Raw genomic sequence first — 22542 nt, 5'->3', positions numbered from 1 at the left:
TTTGGTAAGGATTGCACTTTATCAGCAAGACTTTGTACAACAGAAATATATGAGAAACCCAAGCTCTCTTGACTCTACGAGGACGGAATAACGTCCCAGGTGAAGACGAACAGATGCAACTTCCATCAGATGTCATCCTGATGAAGAAGATTATATCTCCAAAAGTAATGTCAGAAGTGGGATTCGAACCCACGCCTCCAGAGGAGAATGCGGCCTAAACACTGCGCCTTAGACCACTCGGCCATCCTGACAGTGAAGAGTCCTAAGAAATGTATAAAAGTCACTCAGAAATTTCTGCATCCATACAAGCTTGAAATAATTTCAACCTTCAAACACAAGGTGCAACTTTTTGCACAGGACAATAAACATAGAAGATCACATATGAAAGCATTTCATTTCACAGATGTACTGTTTTTATGCTTTTAGAATAACTTATACCTCTCACCAGCTATTTAGGGTTCTGTATCCTACTCACAAAATTACCTTGCCTGCGAACTCTCTCTCTATACACAAACAACTACTGCTCAGGAAGTAGGAAGGCAGAAGGTGGGGCAGTTTATGTAAATGTATGCTGTCAATGTGCCTTGCAGATTCATGCAGAATTTCTAGATCCTTGCTGGAAACAAGAGAGCAGGCCTTGTTTCAGATCAACTGTCCCTAGCAAGGAACGTCTGAGCACATCCATTCTTTTGCTCTCTAGCCCCTGGCTTGGGACTCACCCTCACTGGCTGAGGAGTGAAGTTCTGCATACCAACGTTGCATAGGAGGTATGTTTGTGATTGGTTTGAGATGGGTGGGAGGTCAAAAGCAGGGAAAAGCAAGTCACCTTCACTTTTAGTCTCCTCTTCTATGCCTACCTGCCGTTCACTCACTCTGTCTTTGTTTCATTCTCTCCTTCCTCAACACCCCATCTCACTCACTGGCTCTATCATTTGTGCTCTTTCCCCTTGCTCTTCATTTCATAGTGGAAACATCTCTTGAATGGAGCATTAGAAAATGAGGTTACATAAAATTAAAAATCTACTTATTGGAAACCAAAAATATCACAAGACTGAATGTAAGCCATTTCTTCAATAAAAGGGATTTTTTAGGCACCCCCCAAAAAACACATAAAACACCACTAGTGCTAGAAGAATATTATACGAGCTTGAAGATAGAATTGGGCAAATTCATTTGCAGTTGAAACAAGTTTGGTACTTATTCAGATATTATATGCACTGTCAATTTTTAGCTGAGATTCTGAAGGAACGCAGAGACAAAATGGACTTAAAGTTTTGTCATAAGTGGGATTCGAACCCACGCCTCCAGCCTTAACGCAGCACCTTAGACCACTCGGCCATGCTGACCAAATGTTGCTCGTCCATCTACATAGTGAGAAAGATAGTGTGAACAAAAAACAACACACATCTTAGGCCATGAGTGGCTATAGCAAGAAAAAAACTCACTGCACTTTTCCAAAAAGACAACCATATAAGCCCATGTGAGGGAAATGATCTGATTTTCTCCCTCAAGAAAAAAGAAGGTTAAACACAGGTTTGTCAGAAGTGGGATTTGAACCCACGCCTCCAGAATAGACTGCGACCTGAACGCAGCGCCTTAGACCACTCGGCCATCCTGACTTGCATTTGCAGCACCTTCCACAAGCCAGACAGCCATGCAAGTTTGGTACCGCAAAGGCATGCCCTCAATTTATTTATCCCATTATAAGCATTTCCAACAGATCTTTGAACAATCCATACAGAGCAGTACCTATGAAGAACTCTTTAGACCTTTAAAGCGTACAAAGAGAAAGTGCTATTCACCAGCCACTTGAACGGCCCAAAGCTGCTTTGAAATTGAGTCAACAGCCACATCTTGGCTGACTAAAGCAAATTCAACAAGGGATCTCAATGTCACAACATAGGGTGGAATACGCAAATCTAAGCAGCCCCTGATCACAGCCCTGTGGAAATTGCTGTAAGTGTGCTGGAGTCCAGCTGTCTACCAGGTGCTTGGCATTCTTCCAAATTTGCATGGCCTGGCTGGCCAGGGAATACAAGAGCATGACTCTTCTAGATGAGCTCTTACATGGGTCCTAAGCTTATTTGGTAAGGATTGCACTTTATCAGCAAGACTTTGTACAACAGAAATATGAGAAACCCAAGCTCTCTTGACTCTACGAGGACGGAATAACGTCCCAGGTGAAGACGAACAGATGCAACTTCCATCAGATGTTATCCTGATGAAGAAGATTATATCTCCAAAAGTCATGTCAGAAGTGGGATTCGAACCCACGCCTCCAGAGGAGATTTCAGACTAGACACAGCACCTTAGACCACTCGGCCAACCTGACAGTGAGCGTCCTAAGAAATGTATAAAAGTCACTCAGAAATTTCTGCGTCCATGCAAGCTTGAAATAATTTCAAACTTCTAACACAAGGTGCAACTTTTTGCACAGGACAATAAACACAGAAGATCACATATGAAAGCATTTCATTTCACAGGTGTACTGTTTTTATGCTTTTAGATTAACTTATACCTCTCACCAGCTATTTAGGGTTCTGTATCCTACTCCCAAAATTACCTTGCCTGCGACCTCTCTCTCTATACACAAACAACTACTGCGCAGGAAGTAGGAAGGCAGAAGGTGGGGCAGTTTATGCAAATTTATGCTGTCAATGTGCCTTGCAGATTCATGCAGAATTTCTAGATCCTTGCTGGAAACAAGAGAGCAGGCCTTGTTTCAGATCAACTGTCCCTAGCAAGGAACGTCTGAGCACATCCATTCTTTTGCTTTCTAGCCCCTGGCTTGGGACTCACCCTCACTGGCTGAGGAGTGAAGTTCTGCGTACCAACGTTGCATAGAAGGTATGTTTGTGATTGGTTTGAGATGGGTGGGAGGTCAAGAGCAGGGAAAAGCAAGTCACCTTCACTTCTAGTCTCCTCTTCTATGCCTACCTGCCGTTCACTCACTCTGTCTTTGTTTCATTCTCTCCTTCCTCAACACCCCATCTCACTCACTCGCTCTATCATTTGTGCTCTTTCTCCTCGCTCTTCATTTCATAGTGGAAACATCTCTTGAATGGAGCATTAGAAAATGAGGTTACATAAAATTAAAAATCTACTTATTGGAAACCAAAAATATCGCAAGACTGAATGTAAGCCATTTCTTCAATAAAAGGGATTTTTTAGGCACCCCCCAAAAAACACATAAAACACCACTAGTGCTAGAAGAATATTATACGAGCTTGAAGACAGAATTGGGCAAATTCATTTGCAGTTGAAACTGAAGTTTGGTACTTATTCAGATATTATATGCACTGCCAATTTTTAGCTGAGATTCTGAAGGAACGCAGAGACAAAATGGACTTAAAGTTTTGTCAGAAGTGGGATTCGAACCCACACCTCTAGGAGAGACTGCGGCCTTAACGCAGCGCCTTAGACCACTCGGCCATCCTGACCACATGCTGCTTGTTAATCTACATAGTGAGAAAGATAGTGTGAACAAAAAACAACACACATCTTAGGCCATGAGTGGCTATAGCAAGAAAAAAACTCACTGCACTTTTCCAAAAAGACAACCATATAAGCCCATGTGAGGGAAATGATCTGATTTTCTCCCTCAAGAAAAAAGAAGGTTAAACACAGGTTTGCCAGAAGTGGGATTTGAACCCACGCCTCCAGAAGAGACTGCGACCTGAACGCAGCACCTTAGACCACTCGGCCATCCTGACTTGCATTTGCAGCACCTTCCACAAGCCAGACAGCCATGCAAGTGGGGTACCGAAAAGGCATGCCCTCAATTTATTTATCCCATTATAAGCATTTCCAACAGATCTTTGAACAATCCATACAGAGCAGTACCTATGAATCACTCTTTAGACCTTTAATGCGTACAAAGAGAAAGTGCTATTCACCAGCCACTTGAACGGCCCAAAGCTGCTTTGAAATTGAGTCAACAGCCACATCTTGGCTGACTAAAGCAAATTCAACAAGGGATCTCAATGTCACAACATAGGGTGGAATACGCAAATCTAAGCAGCCCCTGATCACAGCCCTGAGGACATTGCTGTAAGTGTGCTGGAGTCCAGCTGTCTACCAGGTGCTTGGCATTCTTCCAAATTTGCATGGCCTGGCTGGCCAGGGAATACAAGAGCATGACTCTTCTAGATGATCTCTTACATGGGTCCTAAGCTCATTTGGTAAGGATTGCACTTTATCAGCAAGACTTTGTACAACAGAAATATAGGACCAACCCAAGCTCTCTTGACTAGACGAGGACGGAATAACGTCCCAGGTGAAGACGAACAGAAGCAACTTCCATCCGATGTTATCCTGATGAAGAAGATTATATCTCCAAAAGTCATGTCAGAAGTGGGATTCGAACCCATGCCTCCAGAGGAGATTGCAGACTAGCCACAGCACCTTAGACCACTCGGCCAACCTGACAATGAAAAGTCCTAAGAAATGTATAAAAGTCACTCAGAAATTTCTGCGTCCATGCAAGCTTGAAATAATTTCAAACTTCAAACACAAGGTGCAACTTTTTGCACAGGACAATAAACACAGAAGATCACATATGAAAGCATTTCATTTCACAGGTGTACTGTTTTTATGCTTTTAGATTAACTTATACCTCTCACCAGCTATTTAGGGTTCTGTATCCTACTCACAAAATTACCTTGCCTGCGACCTCTCTCTCTATACACAAACAACTACTGCGCAGGAAGTAGGAAGGCAGAAGGTGGGGCAGTTTATGCAAATTTATGCTGTCAATGTGCCTTGCGGATTCATGCAGAATTTCTAGATCCTTGCTGGAAACAAGAGAGCAGGCCTTGTTTCAGATCAACTGTCCCTAGCAAGGAACGTCTGAGCACATCCATTCTTTTGCTTTCTAGCCCCTGGCTTGGGACTCACCCTCACTGGCTGAGGAGTGAAGTTCTGCGTACCAACGTTGCATAGAAGGTATGTTTGTGATTGGTTTGAGATGGGTGGGAGGTCAAGAGCAGGGAAAAGCAAGTCACCTTCACTTCTAGTCTCCTCTTCTAGTCTCCTCTTCTATGCCTACCTGCCGTTCACTCACTCTGTCTTTGTTTCATTCTCTCCTTCCTCAACACCCCATCTCACTCACTCGCTCTATCATTTGTGCTCTTTCTTCTCGCTCTTCATTTCATAGTGGAAACATCTCTTGAATTGAGCATTAGAAAATGAGGTTACATAAAATTAAAAATCTACTTATTGGAAACCAAAAATATCGCAAGACTGAATGTAAGCCATTTCTTCAATAAAAGGGATTTTTAGGCACCCCCCAAAAAACACATAAAACACCACTAGTGCTAGAAGAATATTATACGAGCTTGAAGACAGAATTGGGCAAATTCATTTGCAGTTGAAACTGAAGTTTGGTACTTATTCAGATATTATATGCACTGCCAATTTTTAGTTGAGATTCTGAAGGAACGCAGAGACAAAATGGACTTAAAGTTTTGTCAGAAGTGGGATTCGAACCCACACCTCTAGGAGAGACTGCAGCCTTAACGCAGCGCCTTAGACCACTCGGCCATCCTGACCACATGTTGCTTGTTCATCTACATAGTGAGAAAGATAGTGCCAACAAAAAAAACACACATCTTAGGCCATGAGTGGCTATAGCAAGAAAAAAAACTCACTGCACTTTTCCAAAAAGACAACCATATAAGCCCATGTGAGGGAAATGATCTGATTTTCTCCCTCAAGAAAAAAGATTAAACACAGGTTTGTCAGAAGTGGGATTTGAACCCACGCCTCCAGAAGAGACTGCGACCTGAACGCAGCGCCTTAGACCACTGGGCCATCCTGACTTGCATTTGCAGCACCTTCCACAAGCCAGACAGCCATGCAAGTGGGGTACCGAAAAGGCACGCCCTCAATTTATTTATCCCATTATAAGCATTTCCAACGGATCTATGAACAATCCATTCAGAGCAGTACCTATGAAGAACTCTTTAGACCTTTAAAGCGTACAAAGAAAAAGTGCTATTCACCAGCCACTTGAACGGCCCAAAGCTGCTTTGAAATTGAGTCAACAGCCACATCTTGGCTGACTAAAGCAAATTCAACAAGGGATCTCAATGTCACAACATAGGGTGGAATACGCAAATCTAAGCAGCCCCTGATCACAGCCCTGAGGAAATTGCTGTAAGTGTGCTGGAGTCCAGCTGTCTACCAGGTGCTTGGCATTCTTCCAAATTTGCATGGCCTGTCTGGCCAGGGAATACAAGAGAATGACTCTTCTAGATGAGCTCTTACATGGGTCATAAGCTCATTTGGTAAGGATTGCACTTTATCAGCAAGACTTTGTACAACAGAAATATATGAGAAACCCAAGCTCTCTTGACTAGACGAGGACGGAATAACGTCCTAGGTGAAGATGAACAGATGCAACTTCCATCAGATGTTATCCTGATGAAGAAGATTATATCTCCAAAAGTCATGTCAGAAGTGGGATTCGAACCCATGCCTCCAGAGGAGACTGCGGCCTAAACACAGCGCCTTAGACCACTTGGCCATCCTGACAGTGAAGAGTCCTAAGAAATGTATAAAAGTCACTCAGAAATTTCTGCGTCCATGCATGCCCGAAATAATTTCAACCTTCAAACACAAGGTGCAACTTTTTGCACAGGACAATAAACACAGAAGATCACATATGAAAGCATTTCATTTCACAGGTGTACTGTTTTTATGCTTTTAGAATAACTTATACCTCTCACCAGCTATTTAGGGTTCTGTATCCTACTCACAAAATTACCTTGCCTGCGACCTCTCTCTCTATACACAAACAACTACTGCTCAGGAAGTAGGAAGGCAGACGGTGGGGCAGTTTATGCAAATTTGTGCTGTCAATGTGCCTTGCAGATTCATGCAGAATTTCTAGATCCTTGCTGGAAACAAGAGAGCAGGCCTTATTTCAGATCAACTGTCCCTAGCAAGGAACGTCTGAGCACATCCATTCTTTTGCTCTCTAGCCCCTGGCTTGGGACTCACCCTCACTGGCTGAGGAGTGAAGTTCTGCATACCAACGTTGCATAGAAGGTATGTTTGTGATTGGTTTGAGATGGGTGGGAGGTCAAAAGCAGGGAAAAGCAAGTCACCTTCACTTCTAGTCTCCTCTTCTATGCCTACCTGCCGTTCACTCACTCTGTCTTTGTTTCATTCTCTCCTTCCTCAACACCACATCTCACTCACTCGCTCTATCATTCGTGCTCTTTCCCCTTGCTCTTCATTTCATAGTGGAAACATCTCTTGAATGGAGCATTAGAAAATGAGGTTACATAAAATTAAAAATCTACTTATTGGAAACCAAAAATATCACAAGACTGAATGTAAGCCATTTCTTCAATAAAAGGGATTTTTTAGGAACCCCCCCAAAAAACACATAAAACACCACTAGTGCTAGAAGAATATTATATGAGCTTGAAGACACAATTGGGCAAATTCATTTGCAGTTGAAACTGAAGTTTGGTACTTATTCAGATATTATATGCACTGTCAATTTTTAGCTGAGATTCTGAAGGAACGCAGAGACAAAATGGACTTAAAGTTTTGTCAGAAGTGGGATTCTAACCCACGCCTCCAGGAGAGACTGCGGCCTTAATGCAGCGCCTTAGACCACTCTGCCATCCTGACCACATGTTGCTTGTCCATCTACATAGTGAGAAAGATATTGTGAACAAAAAACAACACACATCTTAGGCCATGAGTGGCTATAGCAAGAAAAAACTCACTGCACTTTTCCAAAAGACACCCATATAAGCCCATGTGAGGCAAATGATCTGATTTTCTCCCTCAAGAAAAAAGAAGATTAAACACAGGTTTGTCAGAAGTGGGATTTGAACCCACGCCTCCAGAAGAAACTACGACCTGAACGCAGTGCCTTAGACCACTCGGCCTTCCTGACTTGCATTTGTAGCACCTTCCACAAGCCAGACAGCCATGCAAGTTTGGTACCGAAAAGGCATGCCCTCAATTTATTTATCCCAATATAAGCATTTCCAACAGATCTTTGAACAATCCATACAGAGCAGTACCTATGAAGAACTCTTTAGACCTTTAAAGCGTACAAAGAGAAAGTGCTATTCACCAGCCACTTGAACGGCCCAAAGCTGCTTTGAAATTGAGTCAACAGTCACATCTTGGCTGACTAAAGCAAATTCAACAAGGGATCTCAATGTCACAACATAGGGTGGAATACGCAAATCTAAGCAGCCCCTGATCACAGCCCTGAGGAAATTGCTGTAAGTGTGCTGGAGTCCAGCTGTCTACCAGGTGCTTGGCATTCTTCCAAATTTGCATGGCCTGGCTGGCCAGGGAATACAAGAGCATACTCTTCTAGATAAGCTCTTACATGTGTCCTAAAATCATTTGGTAAGGATTGCACTTTATCAGCAAGACTTTGTACAACAGAAATATATGAGAAACCCAAGCTCTCTTGACTCTACGAGGATGTTATAACGTCCCAGGTGAAGACGAACAGATGCAACTTCCATCAGATGTTATCCTGATGAAGAAGATTATATCTCCAAAAGTCATGTCAGAAGTGGGATTCGAACCCACGCCGCCAGAGGAGACTGCGGCCTAAACACAGCACCTTAGACCACTCGGCCATTCGGACAGTGAAGACTCCTAAGAAATGTATAAAAGTCACCCAGAAATGTCTGCGTCCATGCAAGCTTGAAATAATTTCAACCTTCAAACATAAGGTGCAACTTTTTGCACAGGACAATAAACACAGTAGATCACATATGAAAGCATTTCATTTCACAGGTGTACTGTTTTTATGCTTTTAGAATAACTTATACCTCTCACCAGCTATTTAGGGCTCTGCATCCTACTCACAAAATTACCTTGCCTGCGACCTCTCTCTCTATACACAAACAACTACTGCTCAGGAAGTAGGAAGGCAGAAGGTGGGGCAGTTTATGCAAATTCATTTTTTTTGTTAAAGTAATTTTTATTGTAGACACACTTTACACAGGCCAATAGTCGCACATATTCAGAATCATTCACAGTGCTATAGTCAGGTTCATCCACTTCTCGTGTACACAGCCTGCAGGCCCACATCCCGGGGGCCGGGCGGCGGCAGTAAATTCGCACCCCCATGCCTGGTTGGTCTTCCTCAGGAGTATGGACTCGGATTAGTGTGTGTGCCTACTTGTCTGTCCTCGCCTTAATGAAACCCCGAACTCCCCCCCCAACTTGCCCCTCAGTCCCCAAACCCCTTACCCCTCCCCCCCCCTCCCCTCCTCCCCCCCATCATCCGCTCAGGAACCTCCCGTTGCGTAACTCCAATCTCAGGTACCAGGCTTTCCCCTTCATCGGTCCTATGAACACCAGATTATTGTACTGTGCTGACCCCTGCCGCGTCTAGGCCCTCCCCGTCATCCTCTATCCCACTATCCCTGAGGCCTTGTACCATTACCTCCCAGGCCGTTGCTTGTTCTAGCGCTCTCTCATTGGCTGTTCTGCGCGCCATCTGATACCTATGCGTGCTATCGCAGGCCGCCCACTTCAGGAATTCATTGTACCACCTCCTATACGTCGGGCTCGCCCTAGCCTTCCAGTGTCTGGTTATCTCGCGCTTGGCTACCATCAAACCCATATCTATGAACTTGCTCGAGAGCTTGTTTTGGGGGGTGTGTGGAAACCAATGCAGGATGCACGCCGCTGCATCAAAGTCAACAGTCCGGGCCGTCACCTCGTTCATGGATTCCCCCACGGCTCGCCAATAATCCGACAGGGCCGGGCATGACCAGAGCATATGCACCAGCTCGGCTCCATCAGCCGCGCAGCGGGGGCACCTCGCTTCAGTCGCACCAAAGTATCTCAGGATTCTCCCAGGGGTCATGTACGCCCTGTGCAGTATGTAATAATGGATAACTTGGAAACGAGCATTCCTCGTGCTATTGCGTGCCCTCCGCACCAGCTGCGCCCACGCCGTGTCTGGGATGGGTTTACCTAGGTCAATTTCCCATTTGAGTTTCAGTGCATCGAGAGGCGGCAGGCGCTCGTGGAGCATTCTGTTGTATAAGCAAGATACCGCTTTCACCGTTCCCGCCGCCATCATGGTGTATTGGCACGCCATGGCCGTCTCCGGCTCCGCCAGTCCCAGTCCCCAGTGCTTCTGCATTGCTCTCGTCACAGCAGCATGAAGGAGATAGCCCCCGCGTGGGAGGTCAAAGCGTTCCTGGAGGGCCGAGTACGGGAGGAGCTCCCCGTTTTCGAAGAGGTCCCCTATCACCTGTATGCCTACCTCCTCCCACTGCTGCAGTCGGGACCAATCGCCTCCATGGGGCAATGCTGTCAGCATGCCCAGTGGCATCTCCGGGGCATAGGGGTGCTGAATCCCTGCCCGCCTCCGCGCCCTGTTCCAGCAACGCCGAAATGTATCCTGTTCAAGGGACAGATCCCGGGTGGCGAGTTTCTGTCCTAGCGCAATATAGGCTAGTATGTGTCGTGGCGTGCCCCGCTGTCGTGTATCCTCCGGGCCTCGGTAAACCCGAGCCACCTCCTGCGTGAAGATCTGCAATTGGGCAGCGAGATAATAGAGCTCATAGTCTGGGAGCGCCAAGCCGCCCTCATCTTTCGGGCGGGTGAGCGTCGCCAGCGCCACTCTACATCTGCCCGTCCCCCACAGGAATGAAGTGAGCTGGGAGCGAAGTCGGCGGAAAAAGGAGCTGGGGATCCAGATCGGAAGCGTTCGGAAGAAATATAGCAGCCTCGGGAGGGCCACCATTTTCAGCAGCGCTATCCTACCAGCAATGGATAGCGGAAGTGTGGCCCAGAACGCCATGCTACCCTTCAGCCCCCTGACGCATCTCTCCACATTGCCCTCGAATAAAGCCGTCGCTGTGTGGTAGACGTATACTCCAAGATAGTGGAGACAAGTCGGCTCCCAACGAAGCAGCGGCCTGTGTTCTGGGCGGACCACGTCCTCCCTCAGTGGGAAGAGGCTCGTCTTCGCCCAGTTAACTCTGAGGCCCGAGAGGTCTCCAAAACGCCCTAGCAGCTCCTCCGCCCCCACAAGCTCAGTCGCGTCGTTGTCCAGGAACAGCAGGAGATCATCGGCGTACAGCGAGATAAACTGTCGCCCGTCATCAGTTTGCACACCTGCGAAGTATCGCCCCCTGCGGGCTTCCATAGCCAGCGGTTCGATCGCTAAAGCGAACAGTAACGGGGACAGAGAGCAACCCTGCCGGGTGCCCCTCTCCACTGGGTATTGGTGGGACACCAGGGATCCAACCCGCACTCTCGCTACGGCCGCCGTGTAAAGCACTTGCGTCCACCGGATATATCCTGCGCCCAGCCCGAATCGCGCCATAACTGCATATAGATAATCCCACTCCAGGCTATCGAACGCTTTTTCGATATCGACCGAGAGGGCAAGTGGAGTTCCATTCCCCTCCCGCAGGTCTTCCATGAGTCGGATAAGCCGTCTAATGTTCAGCGTCGTGTTCCGGGTAGGGATAAAGCCGTTCTGGTCCTCGTGGACCAGGGCGGTCATGTGCGGTAGGAGTCTCGATGCCAGTATAGAGCTCAAGATTTTATAGTCGACCGTGAGCATCGAGAGCGGCCTATAGGAGGCCGGACTACTACCTTCCCTGCCAGGTTTCAGTAGCGGGATGACTATCGCTTCCCGCATCGATGGGGGGAGGCGACCCGCGGTCCTCGCCTCTTTGTACACAGCCAGAAGCCGCGGCGCTAAGGCGTCAACATATTTGCCATAAAACTCGATGGGCAGGCCATCTATACCCGGCGTCTTATTACGGGCCATGGACTTAATAGCTGTTCGGATTTCCCCTAATTCGATGTCCCTTCCCAAGTCCGTCGCTTGCTCGTCTTCCAGGCGCGGTAGGGTAAGGTCATCCAGGAAAGCCTCCGCCTCCATTTCCCGGTCGCCCGGGGTGCTACTATAGAGCGTCTCATAGTATCGCTGAAAGCCGTCCACTATGGCCGACTGGGTGTAGGACATATTACCCCCCTCCCCGGCAAGTTGCAAGATAGGGGCGCAGCGTTTCGTGGGGTTGGAGAGCCATGCCAGCAGAGTGCCCGATCGGTCGCCTTCTACATGAGATCTCAGCATGTATGCTCGGTAATCGTAAGCCCGTAGTCTCTCCACTTCAGCCGCTACCGCCTCCCTGGCCGAGCTCACCGTGTCCTGCAGCTCCGGCCTGCCTGGTCGGTCCCTCTCCGCTGCCCTCAGCTTGGCGTCTGCCCTCTCTAGGTCGGTCAGCAGCACCCGCCTCGTGCCTACGAACTGTGTGATGCACTGCCCTCTCATCACCACTTTGAAGGCATCCCATTCCACTGCTCTAGAGCCCGTGGAGCCCTCGTTATTGGCGAAGTATTGTGTCAACCCCTCCTCCAGGGCCGCTCCGAATATCGGGTCCTCCAAAGTCTCCGGCCGGAGCCTCCAGATTGGTACCCTAGCTTTTTCCGTCATCCAGTCTAAATGGATCAGGAGCGGATTGTGGTCCGAGACCGTTCTCGTCAGGTATTCCGACCAGGTAACCTGCGTCAGCACGTCTCGTGTGCACAATATCGCATCCAGCCTAACGTGGAGTTCGTGTACCCCGGAGTAAAACGAGTAATCTCGGTCTGCTGAGTGCTGCGCCCTCCATGCATCGGTCAACCCCCAGCTCTCTTGCCATTCATGTCTACCCTTAGCTATACGGTACACCGGGGAATCTCTCAGGGGAGGGTGGGACCTATCCAGTCGTACATCCGCCACGGAGTTAAAGTCCCCTCCCATGAGTATCGGACCCACCAGGAAGTGCGCCAGTGTCCCCGACAAGCTCGCATAAAAGGCTAATTGGTCTATGTTCGGGGCATATACGCTGCATAGGACTATAGCTTTACCCCGCAACTTGCCCTCCACGACCACAAACCTCCCCTCCGGATCCATCAGCTGTCTAGTCATTTGAAAAGGCGTCCCCGCCCTCACCCAGATCAGAGCGCCCCTTGCGTAGGCCGAGTAAGAGGTGTGGAAAACCTGCCCTCGCCATCTCCTCTGTAGTGCCACCCCTTCCTGCTTCGTGATGTGTGTCTCCTGTAGGAGCGCTATGTGTATCCCTCTCCTCTGTAGGTAGGCGTGCACTGTATGCCTGCGCTGCATTGTGTGTAGTCCCCTCACGTTCCAGGTCATGCATTTCAAAACATTCGAGTTAGCCATTGTCCCATGAGTCACGGTTCTCCTCCCCCTCCCTGTTCACACTCCCGCGGATGATGGTCCCTCCCCGTCCCAAAACAGAACCTCCCAACTGGTCAGCCCTCAAGAAAATCAAAATCAGCGTCTGCAGAATCCCCCCATCACCAAACCCCAACTGTGGTGCTCCCCCTCCCCCCAGAACAGGCCCCAATATCAAGATACCAGACCCCATCCAAACACCCTGAACTCAGAACCCCCAGGTATTTAGTTCACAGCCGAAGCTGCAATCGCCTTAAGGGCGTGCGGAGCGAGGCCTCGCCCAAGAGGGGGCTGCGTGACCCAGGCCCGCCGCCATCCCCCCACTACGGAGAACAGCGCGTAAACGGTCACCCAGCGCCCGCGCCTGGAACTAACCCCCCCGCTAAGCAGGCGGACCTCCCACAAGGCCCAGTCCCCTTACCCAACAGGTCCAAATCAAATGTTCAGGATTTCTTCTGCCGTTTGCGGCGTCACCACCGGATCCTTGGCATCATGGAGCCCCGACAGGTCCGACTCCGAGCCCGAAGCCGATATGATCGTCTCCGTGTCCGTGCCTCGTGTGGATTGAGAGTCACCCCCATTTCCAATGGTAATCACTGCTTGCAGCGCAGCTTTGCGCTCGGCTTCCGTTTGTGAAGCGGTCGGTTTCCCGGCTCCGCGGCGTCGCTTGCGCAGTCTCTGCGATTGGCGCGGCCCCGCCGGTGCTCTTTCCCGTTCCTTTTCCTTCTCCTCCCGGACCTTGGCGCCATCCGTACCCGCTTTGTAGGACTCCCACCAGTCCCAAGCGTCTGCGGCCAGGTTGAAGAACATTGTTTTGTCGTCCACCACAATTCGGAGTCTGGCAGGGAACAGCAACGAGTAGTGGATACCTTCTGTGCGCAGCTCTTTCTTGATCGACAGGAAGGAGGCCCGCTGCTTCTGCGTTTCGAACGTGAAGTCAGGGAACAGCGTAACCCTACTGTTCGCGATTTGGAACGGGCCATCGTCTCGGGCCCTCTGTAGCAGCAGGTCCCTGTCCCTGTAGTGTAGCAGTTTAGCCACGATAGGTCTCGGTGGGAGGCCTGGTTTAGGTGGCCCGGACGGGACCCGATGAGCCCTTTCCAGGGTAAAGAAGGGCGACAAGCCCTCAGGCGCCACCACAGTCCTTAGCCAGTTGTCGCAGTAGGCCAGTAGGTCCGTCCCCCCTTCGCTCTCCGGCACACCTACGATTCGCACGTTACTGCGACGGCTTATGTTCTCCGCGTCCTCTGCACGACGCTCTAATACCTGAATCCGGTCCAGAGCCTCCGTGAGTTTCCCCTCAAGTGTCTTGTGGGCCGGTGCTAGTATCTTCAGGGCCCCCTCAGTCTCCGTCACTCTGTCTTTCAATTTGTCGTGGTCGGCTCGGAGCAGGCCGAGCCCCGACGCCACCTGCGCAATGTCGTCATGCAGCGCCTCTCTCGTTGCTGTGATGGCCTCCAGGATCCGATCCTGCAGCCTCTGCAGGTCCGTGGGCTCCCCCCCGTCTCCTTCCGCCGCTCCCGAAGCCGTCGCCTCCTCTTGCTTGCCTCTAGGCTTCCCCATAATGGCCCACGCGTGGTCTCGGGGCTCGGTGCAGCACCCACTCGTCTCACTGCTCCGCTAGCGTGGCGCGAGCACTCACAAAGCCGGGCCACCCTCCTCGATTAGGCCTCCAGCGTTGGCAGCCAGTGTCGCCGGGCAGGGGACAGCCCCCAGGGGGCACAAGCGTGGGGCTCCAGGCCGTGAGTGGTGCGGCTCCAATTGCGCAGCGCCGCCACGGGTAGGTCCCCCCCCAGCCGTCGTCCGCTACTGTTCGGGGCCCAAGGTTCACCAGCTCTCGTGGCCCTCCAGCAGGCAGTCCTAAGCACTCCCTGGCGTGCTTGCCTCCCTCGCGGTCAAACAGGGCGCCCCTGGACTTTGGGCTCCCTCTCTCTCAACCCCCCCTCCATGTCGCTCCGATTTGCGGCTCACCTCACAGTCCAGGGGGGGGGGGGAGCATGCAGGTTTCCTCCGGTGCGCCGGGCCCCCGCCGCGGCCGTCAGGCCTCAGGATGTCCGCAGCGCGCAGCGCTCTTCCCGCAGCCTCCCGGGCCGCTCGGTCGCGGCCGCTCCGCTGCTCCTCGGCTCCCCCAGGAGGGAGCTCCTCAGGGCCCCCGGGGGGGGGGGGGGGGGGAAAGGGGCGCCTCCTCCCCGGTTTCGGTCCTCGGCGGGTCCCGGCCGGGTCCCCAGGTGTCGGCCCACAGTTTAGGCAGCCGGGCTTCTCGGGTCCGTTACTGCGGACGCCATTTTGGGCGTTCTTTCGGCTTGGCCCCGGCGGCTCTGCAGTGTGGCGGAGGTCGGACCTCGCGGCGGCCCCTCGAGCGCTCCGCTGTTGCACCAGTGACGCCCACGCTCGGCCCGATGAGTTCCAGGCACAGCGCCGGGCTCTCCGCAGCAGCAGGCAGGATAAGTTTGGGGAATAGGCGCGGAGCTCCGGGCTCACGCCGCCATCACCCTCAGCGTGCAAGCCACGCCCCCCTAGTTTATGCAAATTCATGCTGTCAATGTGCCTTGCAGATTCATGCAGAATTTTTAGATCCTTGCTGGAAACAAGAGAGCAGGCCTTGTTTCACATCAACTGTCCCTAGCAAGGAACGTCTGAGCACATCCATTCTTTTGCTCTCTAGCCCCTGGCTTGGGACTCACCCTCACTGGCTGAGGAGTGAAGTTCTGCATAACAACGTTGCATAGAAGGTATGTTTGTGATTGGTTTGAGATGGGTGGGAGGTCAAAAGCAGGGAAAAGCAAGTCACCTTCACTTCTAGTCTCCTCTTCTTTGCCTACCTGCCGTTCACTCACTCTGTCTTTGTTTCATTCTCTCCTTCCTCAACACCCCATCTCACTCACTCGCTCTATCATTCGTGCTCTTTCCCCTTGCTCTTCATTTCATAGTGGAAACATCTCTTGAATGGAGCATTAGAAAATGAGGTTACATAAAATTAAAAATCTACTTATTGGAAACCAAAAATATCACAAGACTGAATGTAAGCCATTTCTCCAATAAAAGGGATTTTTTAGGCACCCCCCCAAAAAACACATAAAACACCACTAGTGCTAGAAGAATATTATACGAGCTTGAAGACAGAATTGGGCAAATTCATTTGCAGTTGAAACTGAAGTTTGGTACTTATTCAGATATTATATGCACTGTCAATTTTTAGCTGAGATTCTGAAGGAACGCAGAGACAAACTGGACTTAAAGTTTTGTCAGAAGTGGGATTTGAACCCACGCCTCCAGGAGAGACTGCGGCCTTAACGCAGCGCCTTATACCACTCGGCCATCCTGACCACATGTTGCTTGTCCCTCTACATAGTGAGAAAGATAGTGTGAACAAAAAACAACACACATCTTAGGCCATGAGTGGCTATAGCAAGAAAAAAACTCACTGCACTTTTCCAAAAGACAACCATATAAGCCCATGTGAGGGAAATGATCTGATTTTCTCCCTCAAGAAAAAAGATTGAACACAGGTTTGTCAGTAGTGGGATTTGTACCCACGCCTCCAGAAGAGACTGCGACCTGAACGCAGCGCCTTAGACCACTGGGCCATCCTGACTTGCATTTGCAGCACCTTCCACAAGCCAGACAGCCATGCAAGTTTGGTACCGAAAAGGCATGCCCTCAAGTTATTTATCCCATTATAAGCATTTCCAACAGATCTTTGAACAATCCATACAGAGCAGTACCCATGAAGAACTCTTTAGACCTTTAAAGCGTACAAAGAGAAAGTGCTATTCACCAGCCACTTGAACGGCCCAAAGCTGCTTTGAAATTGAGTCAACAGCCACATCTTGGCTGACTAAAGCAAATTCAACAAGGGATCTCAATGTCACAACATAGGGTGGAATACGCAAATCTAAGCAGCCCCTGATCACAGCCCTGAGGAAATTGCTGTAAGTGTGCTGGAGTCCAGCTGTCTACCAGGTGCTTGGCATTCTTCCAAATTTGCATGGCCTGGCTGGCCAGGGAATACAAGAGCATGACTCTTCTAGATGAGCTCTTACATAGGTCATAAACTCATTTGGTAAGGATTGCACTTTATCAGCAAGACTTTGTACAACAGAAATATATGAGAAACCCAAGCTCTCTTGACTAGACGAGGACGGAACAACGTCCTAGGTGAAGACGAACAGATGCAACTTCCATCAGATGTTATCCTGATGAAGAAGATTATATCTCCAAAAGTCATGTCAGAAGTAGGAATCGAACCCACGTCTCCAGAGGAGACTGTGGCCTAAACACAGAGCCTTAGACCACTCGGCCATCCTGACAGTAAAGAGTCCTAAGAAATTTATAAAAGTCACTCAGAAATTTCTGCGTCCATGCATGCTTGAAATAATTTCAACCTTCAAACACAAGGTGCAACTTTTTGCACAGGACAATAAACACAGAAGATCACATATGAAAGCATTTCATTTCACAGGTGTACTGTTTTTATGCTTTTAGAATAACTTATACCTCTCACCAGCTATTTAGGGTTCTGTATCCTACTCCCAAAATTACCTTGCCTGCGACCTCTCTCTCTATACACAAACAACTACTGCTCAGGAAGTAGGAAGGCAGAAGGTAGGGCAGTTTATGCAAATTTATGCTGTCAATGTGCCTTGCAGATTCATGCAGAATTTCTAGATCCTTGCTGGAAACAAGAGAGCAGGCCTTGTTCCAGATCAACTGTCCCTAGCAAGGAACGTCTGAGCACATCCATTCTTTTGCTCTTTAGGCCCTGGCTTGGGACTCACCCTCACTGGCTGAGGAGTGAAGTTCTGCATACCAACGTTGCATAGAAGGTATGTTTGTGATTGGTTTGAGATGGGTGGGAGGTCAAGAGCAGGGAAAAGCAAGTCACCTTCACTTCTAGTCTCCTCTTCTATGCCTACCTGCCATTCACTCACTCTGTCTTTGTTTCATTCTCTCCTTCCTCAACACCCCATCTCACTCACTCGCTCTATCATTCGTGCTCTTTCCCATTGCTCTTCATTTCATAGTGGAAACATCTCTTGAATGGAGCATTAGAAAATGAGGTTACATAAAATTAAAAATCTACTTATTGGAAACCAAAAATATCACAAGACTGAATGTAAGCCATTTCTTCAATAAAAGGGATTTTTTAGGTACCCCCCAAAAAACACATAAAACACCACTAGCGCTAGAAGAATATTATACGAGCTTGAAGACAGAATTGGGCAAATTCATTTGCAGTTGAAACTGAAGTTTGGTACTCATTCAGATATTTTATGCACTGTCAATTTTTAGCTGAGATTCTGAAGGAACGCAGAGACAAAATGGACTTAAAGTTTTGTCAGAAGTGGGATTCAAACCCACGCTTCCAGGAGAGACTGCGGCCTTAACGCAGCACCTTAGACCACTCGGCCATCCTGACCACATGTTGCTTGTCCCTCTACATAGTGAGAAAGATAGTGTGAACAAAAAACAACACACATCTTAGGCCATGAGTGGCTATAGCAAGAAAAAAACTCACTGCACTTTTCCAAAAGACAACCATATAAGCCCATGTGAGGGAAATGATCTGATTTTCTCCCTCAAGAAAAAAGATTGAACACAGGTTTGTCAGAAGTGGGATTTGAACCCACGCCTCCAGAAGAGACTGCGACCTGAACACAGCGCCTTAGACCACTGGGCCATCCTGACTTGCATTTGCAGCACCTTCCACAAGCCAGACAGCCATGCAAGTGGGGTACCGAAAAGGCACGCCCTCAATTTATTTATCCCATTATAAGCATTTCCAACGGATCTTTGAACAATCCATTCAGAGCAGTACCTATGAAGAACTCTTTAGACCTTTAAAGCGTACAAAGAGAAAGTGCTATTCACCAGCCACTTGAACGGCCCAAAGCTGCTTTGAAATTGAGTCAACAGCCACATCTTGGCTGACTAAAGCAAATTCAACAAGGGATCTCAATGTCACAACATAGGGTGGAATACGCAAATCTAAGCAGCCCCTGATCACAGCCCTGAGGAAATTGCTGTAAGTGTGCTGGAGTCCAGCTGTCTACCAGGTGCTTGGCATTCTTCCAAATTTGCATGGCCTGTCTGGCCAGGGAATACAAGAGAATGACTCTTCTAGATGAGCTCTTACATGGGTCATAAGCTCATTTGGTAAGGATTGCACTTTATCAGCAAGACTTTGTACAACAGAAATATATGAGAAACCCAAGCTCTCTTGACTAGACGAGGACGGAATAACGTCCTAGGTGAAGATGAACAGATGCAACTTCCATCAGATGTTATCCTGATGAAGAAGATTATATCTCCAAAAGTCATGTCAGAAGTGGGATTCGAACCCACGCCTCCAGAGGAGACTGCGGCCTAAACACAGCGCCTTAGACCACTTGGCCATCCTGACAGTGAAGAGTCCTAAGAAATGTATAAAAGTCACTCAGAAATTTCTGCGTCCATGCATGCCCGAAATAATTTCAACCTTCAAACACAAGGTGCAACTTTTTGCACAGGACAATAAACACAGAAGATCACATATGAAAGCATTTCATTTCACAGGTGTACTGTTTTTATGCTTTTAGAATAACTTATACCTCTCACCAGCTATTTAGGGTTCTGTATCCTACTCACAAAATTACCTTGCCTGCGACCTCTCTCTCTATACACAAACAACTACTGCGCAGGAAGTAGGAAGGCAGAAGGTGGGGCAGTTTATGCAAATTTATGCTGTCAATGTGCCTTGCAGATTCATGCAGAATTTCTAGATCCTTGCTGGAAACAAGAGAGCAGGCCTTATTTCAGATCAACTGTCCCTAGCAAGGAACGTCTGAGCACATCCATTCTTTTGCTCTCTAGCCCCTGGCTTGGGACTCACCCTCACTGGCTGAGGAGTGAAGTTCTGCATACCAACGTTGCATAGAAGGTATGTTTGTGATTGGTTTGAGATGGGTGGGAGGTCAAAAGCAGGGAAAAGCAAGTCACCTTCACTTCTAGTCTCCTCTTCTATGCCTACCTGCCGTTCACTCACTCTGTCTTTGTTTCATTCTCTCCTTCCTCAACACCCCATCTCACTCACTCGCTCTATCATTCGTGCTCTTTCCCCTTGCTCTTCATTTCATAGTGGAAACATCTCTTGAATGGAGCATTAGAAAATGAGGTTACATAAAATTAAAAATCTACTTATTGGAAACCAAAAAAATCACAAGACTGAATGTAAGCCATTTCTTCAATAAAAGGGGTTTTTTAGGCACCCCCCAAAAAACACATAAAACACCACTAGTGCTAGAAGAATATTATATGAGCTTGAAGACACAATTGGGCAAATTCATTTGCAGTTGAAACTGAAGTTTGGTACTTATTCAGATATTATATGCACTGTCAATTTTTAGCTGAGATTCTGAAGGAACGCAGAGACAAAATGGACTTAAAGTTTTGTCAGAAGTGGGATTCTAACCCACGCCTCCAGGAGAGACTGCGGCCTTAATGCAGCGCCTTAGACCACTCTGCCATCCTGACCACATGTTGCTTGTCCATCTACATAGTGAGAAAGATATTGTGAACAAAAAACAACACACATCTTAGGCCATGAGTGGCTATAGCAAGAAAAAAACTCACTGCACTTTTCCAAAAGACACCCATATAAGCCCATGTGAGGGAAATGATCTGATTTTCTCCCTCAAGAAAAAAGAAGATTAAACACCGGTTTGTCAGAAGTGGGATTTGAACCCACGCCTCCAGAAGAAACTACGACCTGAACGCAGTGCCTTAGACCACTCGGCCTTCCTGACTTGCATTTGCAGCACCTTCCACAAGCCAGACAGCCATGCAAGTTTGGTACCGAAAAGGCATGCCCTCAATTTATTTATCCCATTATAAGCATTTCCAACAGATCTTTGAACAATCCATACAGAGCAGTACCTATGAAGAACTCTTTAGACCTTTAAAGCGTACAAAGAGAAAGTGCTATTCACCAGCCACTTGAACGGCCCAAAGCTGCTTTGAAATTGAGTCAACAGCCACATCTTGGCTGACTAAAGCAAATTCAACAAGGGATCTCAATGTCACAACATAGGGTGGAATACGCAAATCTAAGCAGCCCCTGATCAGAGCCCTGAGGAAATTGCTGTAAGTGTGCTGGAGTCCAGCTGTCTACCAGGTGCTGAGCATTCTTCCAAATTTGCATGGCCTGGCTGGCCAGGGAATACAAGAGCATACTCTTCTAGATAAGCTCTTACATGTGTCCTAAAATCATTTGGTAAGGATTGCACTTTATCAGCAAGACTTTGTACAACAGAAATATATGAGAAACCCAAGCTCTCTTGACTCTAAGAGGATGTTATAACGTCCCAGGTGAAGACGAACAGATGCAACTTCCATCAGATGTTATCCTGATGAAGAAGATTATATCTCCAAAAGTCATGTCAGAAGTGGGATTCAAACCCACACCTCCAGAGGAGACTGCGGCCTAAACACAGCGCCTTAGACCACTCGGCCATTCAGACAGTGAAAAATCCTAAGAAATGTATAAAAGTCACCCAGAAATTTCTGCGTCCATGCAAGCTTGAAATAATTTCAACCTTCAAACATAAGGTGCAACTTTTTGCACAGGACAATAAACACAGTAGATCACATATGAAAGCATTTCATTTCACAGGTGTACTGTTTTTATGCTTTTAGAATAACTTATACCTCTCACCAGCTATTTAGGGTTCTGCATCCTACTCACAAAATTACCTTGCCTGCGACCTCTCTCTCTATACACAAACAACTACTGCTCAGGAAGTAGGAAGGCAGAAGGTGGGGCAGTTTATGCAAATTTATGCTGTCAATGTGCCTTGCAGATTCATGCAGAATTTCTAGATCCTTGCTGGAAACAAGAGAGCAGGCCTTGTTTCAGATCAACTGTCCCTAGCAAGGAACGTCTGAGCACATCCATTCTTTTGCTCTCTAGCCCCTGGCTTGGGACTCACCCTCACTGGCTGAGGAGTGAAGTTCTGCATACCAACGTTGCATAGAAGGTATGTTTGTGATTGGTTTGAGATGGGTGGGAGGTCAAAAGCAGGGAAAAGCAAGTCACCTTCACTTCTAGTCTCCTCTTCTATGCCTACCTGCCGTTCACTCACTCTGTCTTTGTTTCATTCTCTCCTTCCTCAACACCCCATCTCACTCACTGGCTCTATCATTCGTGCTCTTTCCCCTTGCTCTTCATTTCATAGTGGAAACATGTCTTGAATGGAGCATTAGAAAATGAGGTTACATAAAATTAAAAATCTACTTATTGGAAACCAAAAATATCACAAGACTGAATGTAAGCCATTTCTTCAATAAAAGGGATTTTTTAGGAA

General features: G+C 48.1%; 11 non-coding genes across 11 annotated transcripts; all 11 read right to left on the bottom strand.

Annotated features, from left to right (window-relative positions):
• Window positions 1-1536: 1536 nt before the first annotated feature.
• On the bottom strand, window positions 1537-1619 carry TRNAL-CAG (transfer RNA leucine (anticodon CAG)). The gene has a single exon. It is a non-coding gene; the product is annotated as a tRNA-Leu (tRNA).
• A 1738-nt stretch (window positions 1620-3357) lies between these two features.
• On the bottom strand, window positions 3358-3440 carry TRNAL-AAG (transfer RNA leucine (anticodon AAG)). The gene has a single exon. It is a non-coding gene; the product is annotated as a tRNA-Leu (tRNA).
• Window positions 3441-3630: 190 nt separating this feature from the next.
• TRNAL-CAG (transfer RNA leucine (anticodon CAG)) lies at window positions 3631-3713 on the bottom strand. Its single transcript has one exon. It is a non-coding gene; the product is annotated as a tRNA-Leu (tRNA).
• A 1753-nt stretch (window positions 3714-5466) lies between these two features.
• TRNAL-AAG (transfer RNA leucine (anticodon AAG)) lies at window positions 5467-5549 on the bottom strand. The gene has a single exon. It is a non-coding gene; the product is annotated as a tRNA-Leu (tRNA).
• A 187-nt stretch (window positions 5550-5736) lies between these two features.
• Window positions 5737-5819, bottom strand: TRNAL-CAG (transfer RNA leucine (anticodon CAG)). Its single transcript has one exon. It is a non-coding gene; the product is annotated as a tRNA-Leu (tRNA).
• Window positions 5820-6451: 632 nt separating this feature from the next.
• Window positions 6452-6534, bottom strand: TRNAL-UAG (transfer RNA leucine (anticodon UAG)). The gene has a single exon. It is a non-coding gene; the product is annotated as a tRNA-Leu (tRNA).
• A 9910-nt stretch (window positions 6535-16444) lies between these two features.
• TRNAL-AAG (transfer RNA leucine (anticodon AAG)) lies at window positions 16445-16527 on the bottom strand. The gene has a single exon. It is a non-coding gene; the product is annotated as a tRNA-Leu (tRNA).
• Window positions 16528-17428: 901 nt separating this feature from the next.
• Window positions 17429-17511, bottom strand: TRNAL-UAG (transfer RNA leucine (anticodon UAG)). The gene has a single exon. It is a non-coding gene; the product is annotated as a tRNA-Leu (tRNA).
• Window positions 17512-18806: 1295 nt separating this feature from the next.
• TRNAL-CAG (transfer RNA leucine (anticodon CAG)) lies at window positions 18807-18889 on the bottom strand. The gene has a single exon. It is a non-coding gene; the product is annotated as a tRNA-Leu (tRNA).
• Window positions 18890-19521: 632 nt separating this feature from the next.
• TRNAL-UAG (transfer RNA leucine (anticodon UAG)) lies at window positions 19522-19604 on the bottom strand. The gene has a single exon. It is a non-coding gene; the product is annotated as a tRNA-Leu (tRNA).
• A 2012-nt stretch (window positions 19605-21616) lies between these two features.
• TRNAL-UAG (transfer RNA leucine (anticodon UAG)) lies at window positions 21617-21699 on the bottom strand. Its single transcript has one exon. It is a non-coding gene; the product is annotated as a tRNA-Leu (tRNA).
• Window positions 21700-22542: the final 843 nt, after the last annotated feature.

This window comes from Lissotriton helveticus, chromosome 8, assembly GCF_964261635.1.
Source record: "Lissotriton helveticus chromosome 8, aLisHel1.1, whole genome shotgun sequence".
Lineage (NCBI taxonomy): Eukaryota > Metazoa > Chordata > Amphibia > Caudata > Salamandridae > Lissotriton > Lissotriton helveticus.
Note: the sequence above shows the minus strand (reverse complement) of the source record. Positions and strands in the feature narration are given on the sequence as shown.